General features: G+C 41.3%; 1 protein-coding gene across 4 annotated transcripts in view; it reads right to left on the reverse strand.

Moving 5' to 3' along the window:
- Nucleotides 1-24,726, reverse strand: part of Disp1 (dispatched RND transporter family member 1) — a 158,083-nt gene that overhangs the window by 92,181 nt on the left and 41,176 nt on the right. For 2 of the 4 annotated variants that reach the window (XM_041635509.1, XM_041635506.1), the window contains exon 3: nt 4,992-5,125. The exons of the other annotated variants lie outside the window; for them this stretch is intronic. The gene's annotated coding sequence lies outside the window, so the exon portion shown is untranslated. The remainder of the gene's footprint in view (nt 1-4,991; nt 5,126-24,726) is intronic. 4 annotated transcript variants of the gene reach the window in all.

The raw sequence follows: 24,726 nt of genomic DNA on the forward strand, positions 1-24,726 counted from the left end.
CCGTCCAATTCCATTCCCCAGCACTGGAAAGGTCCCTGCAAAGGCGATTTTAAGTAAATAAATAAGTCCGCTGGTTTTCTGATTACTAAAGTCTTTGCACGCTGAAGAAAAACTGAACCACATAGGACAGCAGGGAGAGAAGCAGGGAGCAATGCCCCCCAACCCGAAGCACAGATTCCCATCTATATTCCCAGTCCTTTGCACATGTCCTTTCCAAGACATCACTAAGAGTGTAGTCGACGCTTGCCCTACTTCTGCCAACACAACCCCTTAAGTTACGCTTTATCAATGCAAGTCAAAAGATTTATAACTGTATTGTACAGATTCGGTGTCAAACACCCCTACTATGACTGAACTTTCAGGTGGCTTCTGGGGTTTTTATATTTGCAAAAAAAAATTCTCAGCCAAGAATCACCTGAGTGGTGATATCTTTATGTGTGACTGTTTGCTTCTTTATTACAGTTTCTTTCCTACTTGTGGCTTTCTCAAATGTCTACCCAGAATACCCCCAGGGCGTGAATGTTTACCTCAGCAAGTCTTCCCAATACCTACACTATTCTGTTACTGCCAACAACTGCTTCTAAGAGAAGCTTACGTTTCTTTGATTATCAAGTCCTTCTTTGTTCTGTTTTGGAGGGCAGGGTCTCACCACGTAGGTCAGGCTAGCCTTAGACTTGTAGAAAGCCCATATAGGCATATGTTAGCACACTGGGCACATAAATCCTTTTCTCTATGTGCTAGCAACATGCACATTCTCTCTGGGAATTGACTTCTTGAGTTTTTGTTTTATGTGTATGGGTGCTTTGTCTGTGAACCATTTGCATGCCTGGTGTCTCGAGTGAGGAGGCCAGAAGAAGGAATCTGATCCCATGAAACAGACAGTTACAGACAATTGTGAGCTGCCGTGGAGGTGCTGGGACTTGAACCTGGGTCCTCTTAAAGAACAGGCAGTGCTCTTAACTGCTGGGTCACTGCTCCAGTCCCAAGAAAACTGGCTTTTGATCTTTTATTAACCTGTGTTTCCAACAATGTAAGTAACATTGTCCTTTCTGCCAACATTAGAGAATTACTGTCTTGTTTTAATCTTCTTTTGTTTGTAAGTTTTAGGACTTAGAAAATTAATTTGGGCTGGCATAGTCATGCATGGCTACAAGCCACCTACTCTAGAGACTGAAGAAGAATTACTGGAAATTAAGAGTTCAAGGCCGGCCAAACAAGACAGAATAACCTGGTTTCAAAATAAATATATTTTTCGTAAAATTTAAGACATTTTTCATAATCTACAAAAACAGATATATAAATACACTAAAATTTATCAATCCTTCATAATAACAAGGTTACCAAATTTCAAAGAAGGCTCATTTATTTCAGCATTGCCGTCCTCCTCACATCACAGTGCTTATTACTCACTTGCTAATCAACACTAAACACACTCGAGTATGACAAACAGGTACCCGGAGATTTAAAGCAACTCAGCTTATTTTGTTTGGTGGGGGTGGAGGCGGGTGTGAAAATATGGCACTGCAGCTTTAAACAGCTCAACAGCCACGCTGGGTGTCATAGTGCTGAAGAAGAGGCCTAAGAGACATTTTAAGGCACACTATGCACTGACAAGGACTTAGAAGTCCTTCCCTGACAGGGCCCACTTAAGTCTAAGGTAAAATCCCAGAGCCCTGAGTCTCTCAGAGGGCAGACTAACTGTACAAGAGGAGAGGACAAAGCAAACAGGCATGCAAGCTGCCCAGTGAGCGTCATTGATGTGGGAGTGATTACTTATTAATAAAGAAACTGCCTAGACCCATTTGATAGGCCAACCCTTAGGTAGGCGGAGTAAACAGAACGGAATGCTGGGAGAAAGAAGCTGAGTCAGGGACTCGCCATGATTCTCCCACTCCAGACAGACGCAGGTTAAGATCATTCCTGGTAAGCCAGCTCGTGGGCTACACAGATTAATAGAAATGGGTTAGATCAATATGTAAAAGCTAGCCAATAAGAAACTGAAACTAATGGGTCAGGCAGTGTTTAAAAGAATACAGTTTCCGTGTAATTATTTCGGGTAAAGCTAGCCGGGTGGCGGACACAGCCCTCCGCTCAGTATTTCAACAGAGTGGCACCCAACGTGCTAATGAACTCCACGTAAAACCCAAGAGGGCTTAAAAAGGAGAGAGAGAGAATTTAAGACAGCTTCTTGCTGTTTATGGGTTGCGGGCGGGCTGCAAATAAATTGTCCTGACTCAGCAGCAGGAAAAAACTGGCTGTTTTAACATGCCGGCTTTCTGGGCTGTGCCGCCATTGCGATCTCTGTCTGGCTCCTGTGGGAGACAAAGCTTTTAAATGGAACATTTGGAATAAAGCTCTACGGCTTGCTTGATGGCAATGTGGACTGCTGTGTGCCTAGAACTGTGTGTGGCTCAGGGACACCAAATGGCTCTGAGACAGGAGTGGCTTGGCTCAGTTCTGCCATGCTGAACTGTGCTGGTCTCAGGCAGGAACTACCGTAATTACCATAAAAACAGCGCAGTTAAGGTTTCAACTGGGCAGGACACAGGCGGTACCGTATTACCTGTACATGGTGCAACTTAAGTTTTTAAAAACTGCTTAACATTTTAAAAAATGCTCCTGGATAGTAAAAAAATGTTACAGATTCACAATAAAACAGATTCAGACATAAAAGACCACACTGTTGGATGAATGCACATAGACTTGAGAGACAAAAAAAACAATATAAAAAATAAAGTTAATGGTTTAAAAAAAAAAGGTAAAGTCTTTAAAGAGACAGAGTACAGATAGTTAAGAGATTAAAAGAAATAAAAAAAAATAAGCCACGTAAAAATAAAAAATTCACAGAGAGTCTGGATTATGTACATTGTGTTTTCTTTAAAATTTTTTTGACTGTGAAGGAGCTAAGTACAGAGAGACAGTTCATTCTATGGGCTGCCAAGTGGAACCAAAACGGATATCATGAGGGTATGACTTCAAAATTTGGGTCTAAGGATATGATGCTTTGGAAAGGGTCTTCTTTTGTTTTCACAGAGGACCAGACCCTATGGATTGCATCTATCCCAATATGGTATGATAGACCACGACCTCCCGAAAAGTTCCTGTGAACACCCTCAAAAAATTACTTCACTCAACTGGCAACTGAGATAAACCTGGCACACAGGTTACACCCTAAATGATCTGATTAACAGCGCCCCCATTCAGCAGGAAGCAGTTTGGAGACAAAAAACTGCGCCCATGTTCCCAAAATATTGTTTGTAAATGTTCTTTTACATTTAAAGGGGGAAATGATATAGGTATGAGTAATTTGCATTGGTGTGGATTTTACAGTCAATTTTGTTATATGTATATGTATTTCTGATCTTGATTAAGGTATTGTGATTGTGTAGTTCATTTAAAAATGTAATGTATAATTAAGAAATATAGGTTAATGGTTAATCATCAATAATAGTCAAGCTTGTAGTCATGTTAGTTAGATTTTCTAGATATATAGAGATACATTTCAGTTAGATAGACATTCTTCATATCTTTCAAAGACTGCAGAATATGGCATTTAATGTTTTAATAACTTAGGACTTTTCATGACAATGAGACATATCTGCTCCTGGTGGCACCAATCTACTTCGAGAGGAAGATGGGCATCGAAGAGGATCCTTATGGAGTTGGATAGCCATTTGGGCAAGAAACTGCTCTTGCCTGGACTGTTGCATAAAATGGACACAGAGAACCCTCAGAGAGAGGACTGCTGAACTTGCCTAAAGGTGAGACGGTCTTTTGGGGTTCATGACTCATGAAAGAGTCTGCGAGACATTCCGCAGGACACAGCAGATAGTGACTGAACTGTCTTTAAAATTTCCTGCTTCATGAAAATGTCTGCTGGATACTATGGGCCTGAAGGCTGAAGATGGATGCCCCAACCATACAAAAGAACTTTGGGTGACTGTCCAGGCAGCAAGATGTCTCTGTCATTTCTAGAGTTTTCTTATTTCTTGTTTACTTAGGTAGTATTATATCCTTCTGGAGTCTTTGATGGAGTTAAAGAATGAATAGATAGTTATAGTTTTCCTTAGTTATGATAAAAGATAAAATAGATATAAATATTGTAACTGTAATTCTTGCTTGATAACTGTTTTGCTATATGTAATTTTACTATGTTAAAGTTAAAGCCTTTCTTTTTTGTTTAAACAGAAAAAGGGGAAATGATGTGGGAGTGATTACTTATTAATAAAGAAACTGCCTAGACCCATTTGATAGGCCAACCCTTAGGTAGGCGGAGTAAACAGAACGGAATGCTGGGAGAAAGAAGCTGAGTCAGGGACTCGCCATGATTCTCCCACTCCAGACAGACGCAGGTTAAGATCATTCCTGGTAAGCCAGCTCGTGGGCTACACAGATTAATAGAAATGGGTTAGATCAATATGTAAAAGCTAGCCAATAAGAAACTGAAACTAATGGGTCAGGCAGTGTTTAAAAGAATACAGTTTCCGTGTAATTATTTCGGGTAAAGCTAGCCGGGTGGCGGACACAGCCCTCCGCTCAGTATTTCAACACGTCATCAATTAATGTATTCCCTTCACTTATGTGCCCAAAGCAAGGATGTACACCTAACCTCTTTACACACAAAATCACACCATTAACACTAAAAAGTAGACCCTGATTTCCTATAAATTAAGATCATAGATGCTGCCTCAGAGATCTGTTTAAGAGGCTAGGAATAGCCAGGTGATGGTGGCACACGCCTTTAATCACAGCACTCAGGAGGTAGAGGCAGGCGGATCTCTGTGAGTTCAAGGGCAGCCTGGTCTACGTAAATGAGCTCCACTCCAGCCAGGGATACACAGTGGACCCTGTATTTAAAGAGTTAAAAAAGACATTTGAAAGTTGTTCTCAAAAGTAAGTGAAATTATACAACATGTAACATGTTTTTTTTTTATAATGGTTTATGTTTATAAAAATGTTTCCCTACAATGTGGCAAGTGATCAACTCCTACCTTCCACATGGATGGACACCTTGGCTGGGAGGGTCACATGATTCACCTTAATGCCAACCCCAGAGCACAGCTCCTCTCAGCAAACCCTCAGTCACTCGTCTTCTGTAGCCACTGAGTGAGCAGCTGGAGCCAGCCTAAGTATCAAAAAACCGCTGATTAGAAGCAGGTAACAAGGTAGGTAACTAACGTGCCAGATGAGAATAAACAACTTACAAAGTTAATAATAGGCTCGAAATCGCTTATGCATAACAAAACTCTGTTCCAATCAGCAAAGTGAGGAAATGTATTTGTGCCTGAAAGCACAGCTAGGAGGCCTCTCTAAAGGGAGATGATAACTACAATCAGACTTCATGCACCTTTCAGTCCTTTCACCTAGAAAACCACTGCCAGCGGTGCTTACTCCATGACTAAACCTAAAGTTACAAAACATATATACAAGGATACATGTTATATCTATCTATCTATCTATCTATCTATCTATCTATCTATCTATATGAGACAGGGTTTCACTGTACGGCCCTGGCTGTCTTAGAGCAGAGATCTGTCTGCCTCCTGTGTGCTGGAATTAAAGGTGTGCACCACTGCAGGCGTGTGGGCATACAACAAGGCAGAATGTTGTATACATAATAAATAAATCTTTAAAAAAAATAAACTGCACAGGAATCCCATTAAACCTGGATATCCTTTATTAAAAAAAAAAAAAGCCAATCTAGGGTACACAACAAGACCTCCAACAAAGCAACGAAAGCAGGTCAAAAGCGAAAGTCGTGCATGCTTTGAACAGGCCTCTAATAAATGTTTGCTGGTACTATTTCTAATTAAATTAATATTTGCCCAGAAAGACATCAACCACTTTCACTTGCTCTTTAAGCTTCCATCACAAAAGGAAAAGGGGAAAATAGTAAAAATACTTCATAGCACATTCATGGTATATGCAGAAAACATGCAACTGTACATACAGCCTTAAGTGAGAATATTTTTAAAGTCTCTGTGACTTAAGGCCCGACAAGCTAAGCTATCCAGCAGCCCCGCTGCATTGCGAGCCAGGCATTTCCGTCTTCTGTGCTCTTCTCGCCAATGTCACAGCAGGGCTCAACCAGAATAACCTAATATTTGATTAAAATCTAATAGCAGCAATAGGGGAAGAGGTGCTCAGAATTCTTCATGAAAGCAAATTTTAGTGAACTCATTAAAGCTACAAAAGACTAAGCAGTGCATAAGACCCCCTACCCTCTCTCTTGTTTGTTTGTTGTAGAGTCTTTTTTTTTTTTCTCTTTCTTTCTGAGACAGGGTTTCTCATGTAACAGCTCTGGCTATCCTGGAACTCACTCTGTAAATCAGGCTGGCCTCAAACTCACAGAGATCCGCCTGCCTCTGCCTCCCAAGTGCTGGGATTAAAGGAGTGTGCCACCACCACCTGGCCCCCTCTCACCTTCTTTATAACTATTCCCTTGTTTGTTCTTTATAGCTTGAACCAACTACCCACCACATTCTGAGCTTTTAGATCTGACACTCCTTGTGGGTTTCTACAAGCTTTGCTCGCTTCTTAGAGTGGAAGGCCCCCTTGTTTAGATGCATGGTTCACTATGTAAAAATGCCTGGTGCATAAGTCTAGTGACCTAGGTTGAACTAGGGACCATGTAAAGGTAGAAGGAGAGAAAGGATTCCATCGAAGTTGCCCTCTGACCTCCACCTGTTCAACAGGGCCTATGCATCCCTCTCACGTACACATCATATACATATAAAATAATCATCATAAAATTTTAATGTAGTGTTTAATTGCAGCACCTGGTTACAAACTATAAATATTAATTTGATGCTATTACAATGGAAATAGCTTATAAGAGGAGTTAATTTAAAAAACACATGCCTTAACCAGGAAAGAAATAGTATTCTGTTTTCTCACCCCAACACAAATTATCACTTGTGTTTTCCTCAGTTTTTAAAGTGCCTAGTTTTGAATTTTTCTACAAAGAACAGCTTTGTTGGTGCTATGTGAAACCTGTGACTAACACACTCTCAGTAAATATTTACACCCCAAAATAGTTTTTCTTTTATTAGTATCTATGATTTAAATTAAACAAGCAACGTCTTAAGGCCAAGAATTTCCAGTGCTGGAAAATTACAGGAGTATTTATTAAGTTACTAAAGGCTCAAGAGACTCCAGACTCAGAAAATACAATAGTAATCTATTTCTAGCAGAAGGATAGTTCCAGTATTAAGTTAATCAGAGATTATGAGAATTAATTAGCCTTGATTTTATATGGAAACAATATCCCATAAAAAATTTAGTGACTAAACTAACTTTAATACATTTACCACTAAATAGGAGATTTCCCAAGTAATGTGAAACACATTTTAAAAGTAAATGAATCAAAAGTACAGGTATTTGAAACCTCTTTTTTTTAATTTATTTATTTATTAAAGATTTCTGCCTCCTCCCCGCCACCGCCTCCCATTTCCCTCCCCCTCCTCCGATCAAGTCCCCCTCCCTCATCAGCCCAAAGAGCAATCAGGGTTCCCTGTTCTGTGGGAAGTCCAAGGACCACCCACCTCCGTCCAGGTCTAGTAAGGTGAGCATCCAAACTGCCTAAACCTCTTGACTCAAGAGAGCGTGTGGTAGTTAGGGTTGCTATGAAGAGACACCATGGCACAGCAACTCTTACAATGAAAACACTGAATTGGGAAGGCTCTCTTACATTCAGAGGTTCAGTCCATTATCATCATGGCAGGGAATATGACAGCATGCAGGCAGATGTGGTGCTGGAATATTTGAGAGTCCTACATCTTACAGGCAACAGGAAGTTGACTGACTGCCACAGTGGGGGAAGCTTGAGCAAGAGACCTCAAAGCCCACCCCCCACAGTAACACACTAACTCTAACAAGGCCACACCTCCTAATAGTGCCGCTTCCTTTGGGGACCATTTTCTTTCAAACCGCCCCAGAACACATCTGAAAATCTGCTTCCAGAAGGACACCAGTGTGAAGTGACAGTGACTTCAGAGGACAAAACAAATTTAATAAGTCACTTTCCATAGGAAATCTGCCACTGCTGTTTTAAGCTTTTCAGCTTTTAAGCAAAGAAAGCGAACCTGGGTCACAGAGGGAGACCCTACTATAAAAACTACAAATTAAAAAGATCTTAAGTCTAAAATTCTATTAATGGATTTTCATTTTATTTCATTTTAATAAAAGTAATATGTAACACATTAAACAATATAATTATCAAACGAAAAGTAATTATCTCCCAAATGCCAATTCATGAAATATCAATATGTAACTGCTTTGACTCCTCTGGGATCATTCAATCAATACAAACATCACCTTTAAACACACATGTAGACTCTTCTGGGATCATTCAATCAATACAAATATCACCTTTAAACACACATGTAGACCCACATATACCAGGCTTTGCTGTCCTTTTCATGAAGTCATACTCTACAGCTGGGCTTTTATTTCTCTCCTGGATATGCCTTTGATCGGCACCAGCAGCGCTAACCAGTGTTTGTGGTCCCTGTAAAATGACCACATGGGGCAGACACAACATCACTATTCTCTCCATAGCCCTGCCCTGCGAGCAGCTCAGCTCCCTCAAGTGTGTGCTCCAGCCCTGGCTGCCTAGAGTCCTCATCTCTTTAGGTCATCTTCTCGCTAAAGCCCACTTCAACAGGCAGGGAGCTAGCACTGGGAGGAGAGAAAAGCAGTGAAACTGATCTGCAAGCCTGCCCCCGACTCCCTGTATTTTATCATACGTCGCTGCCTCGATCGCTCTGTACCCAAACTCTGACTTCTTTTATTATCTGCCAGCTGGAGGTAAATTATTCACAACCAAGATGTGCTGGACAGAAGACCATAAAAGCCAGGCTCTACTTCCAGCTCTGTCACCAACTACTGATGTGGCTCTGACAAGTTGCTTAACTGCTTGGAGGTGAACTTCTTGTAAATAATAAATTGCTTCAGCCAAGCAGCTTCTGACGCCCTTCACACTCAAGTCATGATACTATACTGTTCCATAAGTGCAATGATGGCAGCCCTCAGTAGGGAAGTCACCGACAAGTTAAACAACAACAGTAATAACAACATAAAAGGAAATTAGCCCAAGAAAGCAACTATGTAAGTACCTCATGAGAACTCCAACTGCCTGTTTACAGACGAAAAATATGCAGATCACACTATAAATGGCCGAGCCGCTGTAGCAGTACATATAAAATTTTACATTATTATGTTTGCCTTGGTTTCAACTATCTCACAGCTTGAAAATAAAACTCCTTTTAAAGACAGAGCGAGTGATAAATAAGCATAAAATACTTTGGGGCTCTGCTTCTGTCTCAGCCATTTCATCTCCAGATGAAGGCTCTTCATCTGTAAAACGAAAAGTATGAAAGAAGACTCTCTTTTCAATTTAAAAAATAAAAGAAAGGTCAGGCAGAAGCTCCTGAGATTCATTCATTCTTTGCACACATCCTTGCTGAGCATCCACGACATGTCGAACAAACACTGTTCTGCCCAGGGATACACTGTGAAAAAGGAACATGGCCTCTTCCGTTGCCAGGTGACGCCTATGGCTCTGTACCTAGTGATGCTTCCTAACTCAAACTGGCCTTCCATAATTTGATTAAATATAAAGTGTATTATTTATTTTTAAATATTCTTTTTAAATAAATATTCTACTGCACTTGTTATTAGAACTGGGGAAAACACTGGTTTTCACTTTACCTGACAAAGACAGTTCCACTGTCAACACTGAACCTCAGTGACCCCTGGCAGGATGGGGTTTCCTTTCCCATTCCTCTTCTGGGTTGTATCCCTGGGGTTGATGTGTAATCCTAAAAAGATACAGCACCATCCTAAAACCCAACAGGGGCCATGACTGAAAACTGAAAATGAAAACAAAATCATAACTGGCTAAAAATGCAAAGATGTATTTGGGACTACAGCCAAGAGGTCAGGCTGTGACAGCAATTTGTGTGTGTGTGTGTGTGTGCGTGTGTGTGTGCAAATCAGTAATAAGGGGTCAATATTTTAAAAGTTTGTGTTTGTAGAAATAAACCAAAACGGAGCAGGGACGCACAGTATGACAATAGTGCCTTGCCTCATAGAACATAATTAGCTCTAAATGTCTACATTTGAAAGGCTTGAATATATAGAATGTGGATCTCAAGTTTACTCTAGAACAAAAGACTATTCATATAAATTGCCATTTTAGTTTTTCTTTAAACAAAAAAAAAATGCCTTTAAGATTAGAGTGCTTTGACGGTTTTGATCTTTCTGTTCGGTTTTAAAAGACCCATTCCCTCATAAGTATGAAGAGAAAGCCTAAAATAAATATGTCCCTCTGGTTAGAAAATCCACAGTGAAGAAAAAGTTCTTGTAACAAAAGCAATTCCCAGTTGCCCTGTGGAAAAGCTACGCTGAGCATGAAGCTATGTCTTCCCTATTTGCCTGGAAGTGTGAGAGACTCATGTTAGAAACTGGTACGAGATGCCACAGCTACAATTAACACAGCTGAGGCAAATAAACAAAAGAGTAAAACAAGTAGAGACCCCTTTTGAAGCATGTTCCTAAGAATAAAGGACGAGGTTATGGAACTAGGGTGTAGTTTTAATTACATCACAGAGAAAAACTTCTAGTGGCTGTCCTAAACTGTCACTGTATAACCGTGGCGGGCCCAGGGGAAAGAAAGCCTACTGTTTTTCCCAAGACTACACACAGAGTTAATAATGTAATTTGGGGAGTTGCTGAGGAATCCCATCAGGACGGGTGAGTGTGTGCTATCCAGGGGCGGACTGTCCCGGAAGAGAGCACAAACCCCCTCCCCCAGCTCCTTCTGCAGGGCTGTCTTTCTTTCGCACGACCCAGCACCCCCAGCACCCCTCCCCAACCCTGCCCTGCTGTATGCTAGGACCAGTGCTCAACTACAGTCTTAAGCTCCTAAACTAAGGCGACCCACCCAGAGCGGTGAGTGCCTGCCTGCCAGGCAGGCCTCAGGGTCCCCTGTAATGGAGCCGGGCACCTTCAGCTCCCGCGCCAGGCTTCCTGCGCGCTCCTGGATACCCCCCCCCCCCTTGCTCCATTCATCCTGTTGGCCCTGGATCATTGGGCTACCGGCGGCCCTGTTTAGTTGCTGAGGAATCACATCAGGACGGTTGCTGAGGAATCCCAGCTGGACGGGAACGGTTCCTGCTTCTACACTGAAGAGATATACCCTGAGAGTAAATCATAGCAAAGACTGGACCAAGAGACCAGGCCTCTCCTGGCTCCATTTGAAGGAAGAGATGGGAAGGCGCCAATACAAGAATTCCTCCAACAATCTGAAAGGCAACATGACACCACCAGAAACCAGGGATCCCGAAATAAGAAGAATTGTACACCATACTCCTGAAGAAATAGAAGAAATCGACTCAAAAGTGAACTATATGAAAATAATAGAGGACCTTAAACAGGAGGTGAAAAACTGCCATAAACAATTAGAGATTACAAACAAAAAGGTAGAGGAAATGAATAAATCGCTCAAAGACACGCAAGAAAACCAAGAGAAACAAGAAAAAGCAATCAAACAGGTTAGGGAAGCGGTTCAAGACATGAAGAATGAAATGGAAGCAATGAAGAAAGCACAAACCGAGGGAAGAATGGAGATGGAAAATCTGGGTAAACGAACAGGAATGACAGAAACAAGTACTAACAACAGATTACAAGAGATAGAAGAGAGAATATCAGACACTGAAGATACCATAGAAAAAATAAACACACTGATCAAAGAAAACAGCAAAACCAACAAATTCTCATCACAAAACATTCAGGAAATTTGGGACACAATAAAAAGACCAAACCTAAGAATAATTGGAGTAGAAGAAGGAGAAGTGCAGCTCAACGGTACAGAAAATATACTTAATAAAATTATAGAAGAAAACTTTCCCAACCTGAAGAAAGAGGTACCTATGAAGGTTCAAGAAGCATACAGAACACCAAATAGGCTGGATCAAAAAAAAACATCCCCTCGCCATATAATAATCAAAACACAAAATATACAGAATAAAGAAAGAATATTAAGAGCCGCAAAGGAAAAAGGCCAAGTTACTTATAAAGGTAAACCTATCAGACTTACACCTGACTTCTCTATGGAAACCATGAAAGCCAGAAGGTCCTGGATAGATGTACTGCAAAAACTAAGAGATCATGGATGCAAGCCCAGACTACTATATCCAGCCAAGCTTTCGTTCACTATAAATGGAGAAAACAAAATTTTCCAGGATAAAAACAAATTCAAACAATACGTAGCCACAAATCCAGCCTTACAGAAAATTATAGAAGGAAAATCACTAACCAAGGAGTCCAACAATGCCCACAATAACTCAGTCATCTAGAGACCTTTCACCAGCGCAACTCAAAGAAGGGAAACACACAAACCCTACTACTAAAAAAGTGACCAGAGTTAACAACCACTGGTCATTAATATCACTTAATGTCAATGGGCTCAACTCACCTATAAAAAGGCACAGGCTAAGGGATTGGATACGAAAACAGGATCCAACATTCTGCTGTTTACAAGAAACACACCTCAACCACAAAGACAGGCACCTACTCAGAGTAAAGGGCTGGGAAAAGGCTTATCAAGCAAATGGACCTAAGAAACAAGCAGGTGTGGCCATACTAATTTCTAACAAAGTTGACTTCAAACTTAAATCAATCAGAAGAGATGGAGAGGGACATTTTATACTCATAACAGGAACAATTCATCAGGATGACGTCTCAATCCTGAATATCTATGCCCCTAATATAAAAGCGCCCACGTATGTAAAAGAAACATTACTAAAACTCAAGGCAGCCATCAAACCACACACACTAATAGTAGGAGACTTCAACACTCCTCTCTCACCAATGGACAGGTCAATCAAACAGAAACCTAACAGAGAAATTAGAGAATTAATGGAGGTAATGAAGCAAATGGACTTAACAGACATCTATAGATTATTCCACCCGAAGAGGAAAGAATATACCTTCTTCTCTGCAGCTCATGGAACCTTCTCGAAAATTGACCACATACTCGGTAACAAAGCTAACTTACACAGTTACAAAAAAATATTAGTAACCACCTGTGTCTTATCAGATCACCATGGATTTAAGTTAGAATTCAACAACAATGCTACCCCCAGAAAGCCTACAAACTCATGGAAACTGAACAGTCAACTTCTGAACCATACCTGGATTAAGGAAGAAATAAAGAAAGAAATTAAAGTCTTCCTTGAATTCAATGAAAATAAAGAAACAACATACTCGAACTTATGGGACACTATGAAAGCAGTGCTAAGAGGAAAGTTCATCGCACTAAGTGCCCACTTAAAGAAAACAGAGAAAGCACATATTGAAGACTTAACAGCCCACCTGAAAGCTCTAGAAAAAAAAGAAGCAGACTCACCTAGGAGGAGTAGAAGATTGGAAATAATCAAACTGAGGGCTGAAATCAACAAAATAGAAACACAGAAAACAATCCAAAGAATCAATGAAACAAAAAGCTGGTTCCTGGAGAAAATCAACAAGATTGATAAACCCCTATCCAAACTAATCAAACGGCAGAGAGAGAATACGCAAATTAATAAGATCAGAAATGAAAAGGGGGACATAACCACAGACACAGAGGAAATTCAGAGAATCATCAGATCATATTACAAAAGCCTGTATAACACAAAACTGGAAAATGTAAAAGAAATGGACACTTTTTTAGATAAATACCATATACCAAAGTTACACCAGGACCAGGTGAACAATCTAAACAGACCTGTTGGTCGCGAAGAATTAGAAGCTGTTATCAAAAACCTCCCTACCAAAAAAATCCCAGGACCAGATGGTTTCAATGCGGAATTCTACCAGAACTTCCAAGAAGAGCTAATACCCATACTCCTTAATGTATTCCACAATATAGAAACAGAAGGGTCATTACCTAATTCCTTTTATGAAGCTACAGTTACTCTGATACCAAAACCACACAAAGACTCAACCAGGAAAGAGAATTACAGGCCAATCTCACTCATGAACATCGACGCAAAAATCCTCAACAAAATACTGGCAAACCGAATCCAAGAACACATTAGGAAAATTATCCATTATGATCAAGTAGGCTTCATTCCTGAGATGCAGGGCTGGTTCAACATACGAAAATCTATCAATGTAATCCAGCATATAAATAAACTGAAAGAAAATAACCATATGATCATCTCATTAGATGCTGAAAAAGCATTCGACAAAATTCAACATCCATTTATGTTAAAAGTCTTGGAGAGATTAGGGATACAAGGGTCATACATAAATATAATAAAATCTATATACAGCAAGTCGACAGCTAACATCAAATTAAACGGAGAGAAACTCAAAGCCATCCCGCTTAACTCAGGAACACGACAAGGATGTCCACTCTCTCCATACCTCTTCAATATAGTACTTGAAGTTCTAGCAATAGCAATAAGACAACATAATGGGATCAAGGGGATTCGAATTGGAAAGGAAGAAGTTAAACTTTCGTTATTCGCAGATGATATGATAGTGTACTTAAGCGACCCCCAAAACTCCACCAAAGAACTTTTACAGCTGATAAACAGCTTTAGTAATGTGGCAGGATACAAGATCAACTCCAAAAAATCAGTCGCCCTCTTATACACAAAGGATAGGGAAGCAGAGAGGGAAATCAGAGAAGCTTCACCATTCACGATAGTCACAAACAGCATTAAATATCTTGGGGTAAATCTAACCAAGGAAGTGAAAGATCTATTTGACAAGAACTTTAAGGCATTGAAGAAAGAAATTGAAGAGGATACCAAAAAAATGGATGGATCTACCTTGCTCTTGGATTGGGAGGATCAACATAGTAAAAATGGCAATTCTACGTAAGGCAATTTATAGATTCAATGCAATCCCCATCAAGATCCCATCAAAATTCTTCACAGATCTGGAGAGGACAATAATCAACTTTATATGGAAAAACAAAAAACCCAGGATAGCCAAAACAATCCTATACAATAAAGGATCGTCTGGAGGCATTACCATCCCTGACTTCAAACTCTATTACAGAGCTACAGTAATGAAAACAGTGTGGTACTGGCATAAAAACAGAGAAGTCGACCAATGGAATCGTATAGAAGACCCGGATTTTAACCCACAAACCAATGAACACCTTATTTTTGATAAAGGAGCTAAAAGTATACAATGGAAGAAAGAAAGCATCTTCAACAAATGGTGCTGGCACAACTGGATGTCAACCTGTAGAAGAATGAAAATAGACCCACATCTTTCACCGTGCACAAAACTCAAGTCCAAATGGATTAAAGACCTCAATATCAGCCCGAACACACTGAAAAGGATAGAAGAGAAAGTGGGAAATACCCTACAACAGATGGGCACAGGAGATCGCTTCCTATGTATAACCCCAGAAGCACAGACATTAAGAGCAACATTGAATAAATGGGACCTACTAAAACTGAGAAGCTTCTGCAAAGCAAAGGACACTGTCACTAAGACACAAAGGCAACCTACTGACTGGGAGAAGATCTTCACCAACCCCTCAACTGACAAAGGTCTGATCTCCAAAATATATAGAGAACTCAAGAAACTAGACTTTAAAATGCTAATTAACCCAATTAAAAAATGGGGCACTGATCTGAACAGAGAATTCTCAACAGAAGAAGTTCAAATGGCCAAAAGACACTTAAGGTCATGCTCAACTTCCTTAGCAATCAGGGAAATGCAAATCAAAACAACTTTGAGATATCATCTTACACCTGTCAGAATGGCTAAAGTCAAAAACACCAACGATAACCTTTGCTGGAGAGGTTGTGGAGGAAGGGGTACCCTCATCCATTGCTGGTGGGAATGCAATCTTGTGCAACCACTATGGAAGTCAGTGTTTCGGTTTCTTAGGAAATTCGGGATCAACCTACCCCTGGACTCAGCAATACCACTCTTGGGAATATACCCAAGAGATGCCCTATCATATGACAAAAGCATTTGTTCAACTATGTTCATAGCAGTATTATTTGTAATAGCCAGAACCTGGAAACAACCTAGATGCCCTTCAATGGAAGAATGGATGAAGAAAGTATGGAATATCTACACATTAGAGTACTACTCAGCGGTAAAAAACAATGACTTCTCGAATTTTGCATGCAAATGGATGGAAATAGAAAACACTATCCTGAGTGAGGTATCCCAGACCCAAAAAGATGAACATGGGATGTACTCACTCATAATTGGTTTCTAGCCATAAATAAGGGTCACGGAGTCTACAATAGGTGAATCTAAAGAAGCTAAGTAAGAAGGGGAACCCAAGGAAAAACATATAGTTATCCTCTTGGCTAAGGGAAGTAGACAAAATTGCCGGGGAGAAAATTGGGATCTTGGGGTGGGGTGGGTTGGGGGTAAGGGGAGATGGGGAGAGAAAAGTTAGAAGGGAAGGTGGTCGGGCCTTGGGAAAGCAGGAGGATTGGGATAAAGGAAGGTTGGACAGGGGAGCACGGAACCACAATTCTTAGTTAAGGGAACCACTTTAGGGTTGGCAAGAGACCTGACCCTAGAGGGGCTCCCAGGTGCCCAAGCTGAGGTCCCCAGTTAGTTCCTTGGGCAGTTGAGAATAGGGAACCTGAAATGACCCTATCCTTGAGCAATACTGACGAATATCTTGCATATCATCATAGAACCTTCATCTGGTGATGGATGGAGATAGAGACAGAGACCCACACTGGAGCACTGGACTGAGCTCCCAAAGTCCCAATGAGGAGCAGAAGGAGGGAGAACATGAGCAAAGAAGTCGGGACCACAAGGGATGCACCCACCCACTGAGACAGTGGAGCTGATCTATTGAGAGCTCACCATGACCAGCTGGACTGTGACTGAAAAAGCATGGGATAAAACTGGACTCTCTGAACATGGCGAACAATGAGGGCTGATGAGACGCAAAGGACAATGGCACGGGGGTTTGATCCTACGTAATGTGATGGCTTTGTGGGAGCCCAGCCAGTTTGGATGTTCACCTTCCTAGATATGGACGGAGGTGGGAGGTCCTAGGTCTTACCACAGGGCAGAAAACCCTGACTGCTCTTTGGACTGGAGAGGGAGGGGGAAAGGAGTGGGGGGAGGGGGAGAAGGGTGGGAGGAGGGGGCATAGGGGGGTGGAGGGGGAGGGAAATGGGAGACTGGGAGGAGGTGGAAACTTGTTTTTTTTTTTTCTCCTTTTCTCAATAAAAAAAGAAAAAAAAATACTATACTAAAAAAAAAATAATGTAATTTGGGAATGAATCCTAAGGTTATCAGAACTTTCTGGTCACCAGCTCCTAAGTTAGTCCCAAGCATTCCTGCGTTAGCAGCCTAATTACAAGGGGCAGTGATGGGAGCTCTGTCTGTCTGTCTGTCTGTCTGTCTGGCAGCAGGAGGCACAAGAAGGGATTCAGATGAAGAACATATTTCACATTGCTACAGATGACAGGTGTGAAAAACGAGCCAGACAAAGTCTGCAAGCTAATTCTGTAATTAGAAATGCTGAAATCTGTTCAGTGCTGCTGACCACAGCCAAGATGGTTTAAAGCAGACAAAGGAGCCATTTTTCTTACTGATCAATTTTATTTTAAGTTATGACTTTTTCTTATTGAAAAAAAAACTAGATGTTAATAGTTCACAGTAATTGAATAATCTATTATATTTATATTTTAAACAGTACAAAGCAAGGATATTTATATAGTTGTATATCATATAGTCAAAAGCAGTGGTTCTCAACCTTCCTAATGCTGCAACTCTTTAATACAGTTCCTCATATTGTGGGGGACCCCCAACCATATAATTACATTCATTGCTACTTCATAACTAATTTTGGTACTGTTATGAATTGTAATATAAATATTTTTGGAGGCAGAGGTTTTCAAAGAGGTCATGACCTACAGGTTAAGAACAACTGTCAAAAATTGCTTCTTCTATTTCACACTGAACACTGACCCTGCAGTGAGTATACCTAACACTGTAACTGTTTATTAACTCCTTAATCCAAACAAATCACTTAATGACAATGCAGGAGTCCTAACAGGAATAGAAAACAATACTATAGAGCCGAGTTTTATTTTTACTGTTAGAAAGTTACAAACAGAATCTGGACTGAGTACTGCAGTGCTGTAATAATCAATATCAATCTTAATTTGGACAGAATGTAGACATACACTGATGTGGGTCCCCTCTGTATGCTGTGAATATATTTTATTACCACTGGTTAATAAAGAAGCTGCTTTGGCCTATGACAGGGCAGAATAGAGCAAGGCAGGAATTCCAAGCAGAGATAGAGGAGAAAAGAAGGTGGAGTCACAAGGGAACACAATGTAGCTGCCCAAGGAGACAGATGCCAGAACACCAGAACCTTACCCAGTAGGTCACAGGCTCATGGTGACACACAGATTCAGAGAAATGGGTTAATTCAAGATCTAAGAGTTAGCTAGAAATATGCACAAGCCATTGGCCAGTGTTGTAATTAATATAGTTTCTGTGTGATTATTTTGAGTCTGGACGGCCAGGAACGAAAGAGCAGTCTCCACCTACAATACACATATATTTCTTAGCTTGGTTCCTGAAAAACATGAGACTTAATGGCATCTCCAGCCAACGAAATGTTAGCAGCAATGATTACACAAAGCACTCAGATCTTGGTTTTAAAATACCATTTTCCATAAAAAGGACCCAGGGTCCTTAGAAAAAAGACTGGGTCTAAGACTAAGCTAGACAGTACAAAAAGAACTGTGAAAACCTTAACATAACAGAAGGATAATGCAGACTGAATAAATGATGAGGATCATCAAAAGGACGAGGCTGTTTACAGGTCTCCCACTAGCCAGACCTGAACTAATGTAAGCAGCAAAACATTTAATGCCAGTAATAATTAATGTAAGTAGTGAAATATAACCTATTGAATAGAGTAAGAATCTGTGAGTTCAAACTAATATAAATAAACCTAAAGAAGGGAGCCTTCCTTAATACAACAGCACCAATGAGCTGAAAGGATGGGACTGCGGGCATCTAATGAGGAACAAGTTAGTTTAAATCACAGAGGAATTACAGAGGGAGAAACGATAACTTGACACTGGGGAAGTCCTGTGCATCTTAATCAATTAATCAATAGTACTGGTACACACTGGTATCATGTGCCCACCAACATACCTGGGAGCAGAGCTCCCCTTCCACGGGTCTCCACAGAACTTCAAAACCTTACTCTCGTTAAGAGTGTTCGTTTTACAAATCCACAGTAAGGGACAGTTTTCAAAACAATTGACCCAAATTCTTCAAAAAATATACAAGCCAAGAGCACTTTAGTGGCCGACTGAAGGGCAGAAAAGGCTTACCCATGTAAAAGCAGAGCTCAGGGAGAGCAGGATGGAGATGTGAGGACCACGTCACTAACCTCCCACGTCTCAAAGTACAGCCAAACAAAAACACAGGAATAAGCACAGCAGCCACGTGGCTGGTTGGTTTTCTCACAGTCCCTCACTGGACGCACAGTCCTCCGCCTGCCAGTGGAAAGTGAGGTGAGCAGAACCCCCCACCCTCGGAGGACACCCTGCTGGAAAGCACTAGAAATCCTTCTCATCGCTTTCTCTGGGTGTGATCCACACTCCATGGGGTGGGAACACTTTGTTCTCGTGGTCTAATAGAAGTCACACAACAGATAACATTTAAAATAACGTATCTCGTGATATTTCTTCTTCTCTAAAACCTGTGTGACCTCTGATGGTATCCCTAGAGAAATGAGGGAGAAATGTATACGTTTTCTCTATGCTTTATTAATGCCAGGCATCACTTTAACAAAAGAAACTAAATAATTTATTGTGATGTTTTCAAACAGCAGAAAGAAAATTATGAGAAACAGCAGATGATGAAAACTGAAAATGTCTCTGAAGTTAGAGGGCCTTAAGTGTTATGAGCAAAGAGTGGAGGGAGGGAGGAGGTGCAGATAGACTAACAGCAGCCATCAACACTTTGGAATCTTTCCAGTAGGGAACATTCCTCTTGACAAGCATATGAACGCTCTGAAAGTCTGAGCAAATAGTGACAGCACCACTCAGAAACAGGAGCAGAGTAGCGACGGTGAGCCACACTAACCACTGTGTGCTGAGTAGTTCATCTTTATTTCACTGAATCCGTGCCACAACCTCCATCACAGAGGAACCATGACCCTTCTGAGGAAATTGGGATTCCCAAGAGAAGATAAGTAGAATGGTTAGTAAGTAGTAGAGATGGGTTTTGTCTAACTCAAAAGCCATGCTTTTAAACAAGAATACTCTCCTTCTCAATGGCATACAACGATGTCAGTCAGATATGCAGGAATCCACTATCATATCTACTATGACTGCCATTAAACAGCAAACAGAGCCAACCGTCCTGGACCTTGCAGAACGTACAACATACACCAAATAACTCAAAGGAACAACACTGGCACATCAGTGGCCTTCATTACTGTGAAATGTGTTATCATTAATTGGAAGCTACAACAAGAGAATCATAAGTGACTTTATCAGAGAAAACAACTCACTGCAAAAGATTCCCCAGGCCACGAGGCTACAATTTCACTACTGTACTGATAAGCCAAAAGACCACATCAATCCAGAGGTGTGCTGGCTACTTTTATGTATCCCATAGGCCTACCAGAGCAAGTTAAAAGAGAAAAGATTTATTCTGGTTCCTGGGGCCCATGGTTGCTTGGGTCCATGAGCTCAGGCAGAGCATCACGGTGGAGGGAGCTGATGGAGAAGATGGACAGGAAGCACCGACTGAAGGGACTGCTGTAAGCTTCAAAGGCACACCAACAATGACCACTCCGGCCCTCTAGGCCTAAAGTTCTCAGAACCTCCCAAAACAGTGCCACGGTCATTCAACAAAAGAGCCTGTGAGGAACAACACAAAAGATGAATCAGCAGTGGGAGCAGAAAGAAAAGGATAAGGATCACACAAAGGGTTCCCTGAAGATACTCAGGCCACAGACATGGCCTCAACACACAAAGGGATGCAACATGGTAGCATTAAATTTTTGCTTTACCAAAATAAATCTACACTGTTCGTAACTACTTTCACAGACGTGTAATAATGGAGGTCCTCCGCCAGCCATAACCCCAGCGATCTCTAGTTGCCACGCCCACAATGCACTTAACATTAACAGTGGAAGCTCCCACACTGCCATCCTAGCTCGCTCACACCATTCTCCTTCCCTCTTTCTCAGTACATTCAAAACACCACTGTTATTTACATCAACGTTTGGTGTTTTACATTAAGACTGTTGAAATATGACCAGTCTGGTCTACAGAGTGAGTTCCAGGACAGCTAGAGCTACACAGTTTGTCCCTGTCTCAAAACACACAAACAAACAAAAACAAGACTATTTCCAACTGACAGAAAAAAAAAAGATAAATTGTCTTTTTTGAAAAAAACAATGTTTCCTTCTCATTAGCTCCTGTTTAATTTATTGTGTATCTTTTCTACAAAAGAAGATGCTAATTTCAGTCAAAATATCTGAGAATCTAGTATGCATACGGTGTGTGCTAGGTACAGAATAGTGAGCAAGAGCAGAAAAATATTCACCAGTCCAAGTGCTGGAGTCCAGACCACAGACCACAGAGCTGAATGGAAGAACAGCCATTCATCTCAAACTTCCTAAGGATCTTTCTATTAGTCAGTTGTTAAGCAGCTTTCCTAGTATTCTCCTGAACCTCCACCTCCGCTCTAGTCTACATTTCCTTGCACTCAAACGCACCCTCAAAAAGCTGTCCTATTTCACCTCCTCATGCTGAGTAAGTAGCATTAAATGACCAGGAATCTTTATTATCTACGGCCCTGCTGCTCTTAGGGATACTGCTCATCCTCTTACCTCAGGAGTTACAAGTTTTGAAAAGTATTCTGTTCTGATCCTGATTCTGTTCCTTTCACATTCTTTTTGATCTATTTTGGTTTCATTAATAGAAAAGACTTTGTTTAAACATGTCTGCTCAAGTCAAGAAAGCGAGTGAACAGTAGATAAGCTGAACTGTGTGCAATGCATTATCGCATGACATCATCATAGACTAACAAGGCAAACGGGCTTTGCCAATGGGGACCCCAAAACCACTGTGTGTAGACCTTCTTCTAACTAGTCTACACAAGAACCACTTCCCTTTCTCCTGTGTGTCCTTCTTTGAGGCGGAGCGTGTAAGAAGCATTACTGAGTCCAGTAGCCTTCTGTGAGCACGCCATTAAAGCAGGCAGAGCCTCATAGGCCGGCACGCAAATCCTTGTTTGACCTTGATAAAACCTTGGGTAGACCATCTTATTCCAACACAGGTACCAGGCTTTTTCTTTGAGGCCACCAACCATCTCCCAAGTCATGACAAAGAGACTTCTTATTAGTTTTGAATGTTCAGCCTAGGTTAGGCTCTTTCTGGCTAGGGCTTTTTAACCTGTTTCTTCTTATCTACGTTTTGCCTTGGGGCTTTTTACTTTTTCTTTCTTGCTTGCAGTCTGTATGTCTGTCTGGCTGACAGCTGCCTGGCTTCTGGCTCTTGGCAGCTCTCTCTTTCTCCTCTTTTTCTCTCTGCCAGACAGCCCCACCTATCCCTTTCCTGCCTAGCTATTGGCCATTCAACTTTTTTATTAGACCAATCAGGTGCCTTAGGTAGGCAAGGTGAAACAGATGCAACACATCTTTACACAATTAAACACACACCCTTATATATTAAACAAATGTAGTACAAAAAAATGTAACACATCTTTACACAGCTAAATATTCTGCAGCATAAATAAATGCAGCACATCTTTGAAGTTAAAATAATATTCCACAACAAACTTACTCTCAGAACATCCCTACAATGGCCAAAGATGTCATATCTACTCACACCCCTCATTACCTTTGAGCTCTCCATTCCTTATTTTAATCATAGTACCTGGGGGTGATAATGTGAACATGTATCTAGCGCTCACAGAAGCCATGTCAGATCCGCCCCCACGCCTGGAACTGGGATTACAGGTGGTTGTGAGCCACCTGACATGAGTGCTGGGAACTGAACCTGGGTCCCCTAAACGAGCTCTCTCTCCAGCCATGCCCTATCTCTTACTTCTTTCCACCATGTTCACAACCTTGGTTCTCACATGTCTCCACATTCTCCAGGCCTTCACTAGTCATCTCGGTGCCTACAACACCCTACTCCAAAAAGCTTAGCTCAATCCCTACTTTCCAAGTCACTGTGCGAGTAAGTCTACGCAGCCACCTCTTTGTAAAACATGACCAGCCTCTCCCCTTCCATCCCCTTTCATCCCCTTCCCTCCCCTCCCCTCAGCATGCCTAACCCCCCTCACTGCATTTTCTCCTGCGCTGTCATCTTCTAGCACTATTTAAATCACTTCATTAGTATGGCGTGTGTTATCTCCTCACCTAAGGATAAAGAATGTTCCTACTTCAATGACTCATGCATACCTGGTGCACATGAGTCTGTGACTTTCCAGAGCTTCCCCTTCAATTGCAGTCTTTGTTTCCACCCTGCAAACTCCTACCTCATCACTATTCACTAATTTCCAAATGTTGTTCAAGTCTTTACTACTGTTGTGACCCCTCCATTTTGGTGTGTCCTTTTCAGTAGGATTTCAAAGAGGAGCAGAAAAGCAAGCACGAGGTGGGTCCACATTCGCTGGTCCTGGAGCTTCCCCCTTTCTTCGCTACCCTTTATGTCCAGCACACCTCTAGACATGAGTGCTGCACACAGCTATGCCCCAGTGGTTTGCTTCCTTCTCAGGCTGTATCTGAGGACACGGTGTCTACTTTGACAAGTCCAGTCTTCCCAAAGGGATGGTGTCCTGAGGACTCTGAAACACATCAGGCTGAAAGGCAAACGTCTCCAAAGCCTCTTGGGAGAAGCCCAGCAAAGATTTTATTTTTTGATAAATTTAGCCATAAATTGAATAGTTTTATACTTCTAAGTTCCAATAGAAGAGAACTAAATTAGTTATTATATATATATATATATATATATATATAAAAAGGAGGACTAAAAATGTAATATAAGATAAATGAGCAGGCAGGCAGGCAATTTATGAAGCCCCGTAACTACCACTTTCTGAATACCAGGCATACCTCAGACATTCATATCTGCCTTATCATTACTCCTCCTACCAACTCTGTAATTTACTACCTGGCTCATAAACTAAAAACCTAACAAAGACATCACCCATCACAGAGCCAACTGAGATATAAACTCAGAACTGTCCATCATGTTGTTTTTAAGTATTAACAAAGATAACCTAAAATATGAAATGATGTGGGATATGGCGGTAAGTGCCTGAAACCCCAGTACTGAGAAGAGACAACAAGGTCACAAATTCACGGCCAGCCTGGGCTACTAGCCAGAAAACCAAAAGGATAGAGAGAGGCTCAATGAGTAAAGCCTGATGATCTGAGACCTTCATGGCAGGTAGACAGACGGAGAGAACCAAATCCTGCAAGCTGTTTTCTGACCTCCACGTGTGTACCCTGATACACACACACACACACACACACACACACACACATACACACACACACACGCACACACACACACACGCACACACACACACACACACGCACACACACACACGCACACACACACATGGTGGGGACAAATGAATGCAATTTGTATTTGAAAATTGAGGGAAATAGGGAGGGTGAGGAGAAGAAGAGAAAAAGAGAAAATCCACCTTAATTTGTTCAGAATAGAATGG

The sequence above is a fragment of the Microtus oregoni genome, unplaced genomic scaffold, assembly GCF_018167655.1.
Source record: "Microtus oregoni isolate MIOR12 unplaced genomic scaffold, Mior012 000047F_ref0000412, whole genome shotgun sequence".
In the NCBI taxonomy this organism is placed as follows: domain Eukaryota; kingdom Metazoa; phylum Chordata; class Mammalia; order Rodentia; family Cricetidae; genus Microtus; species Microtus oregoni.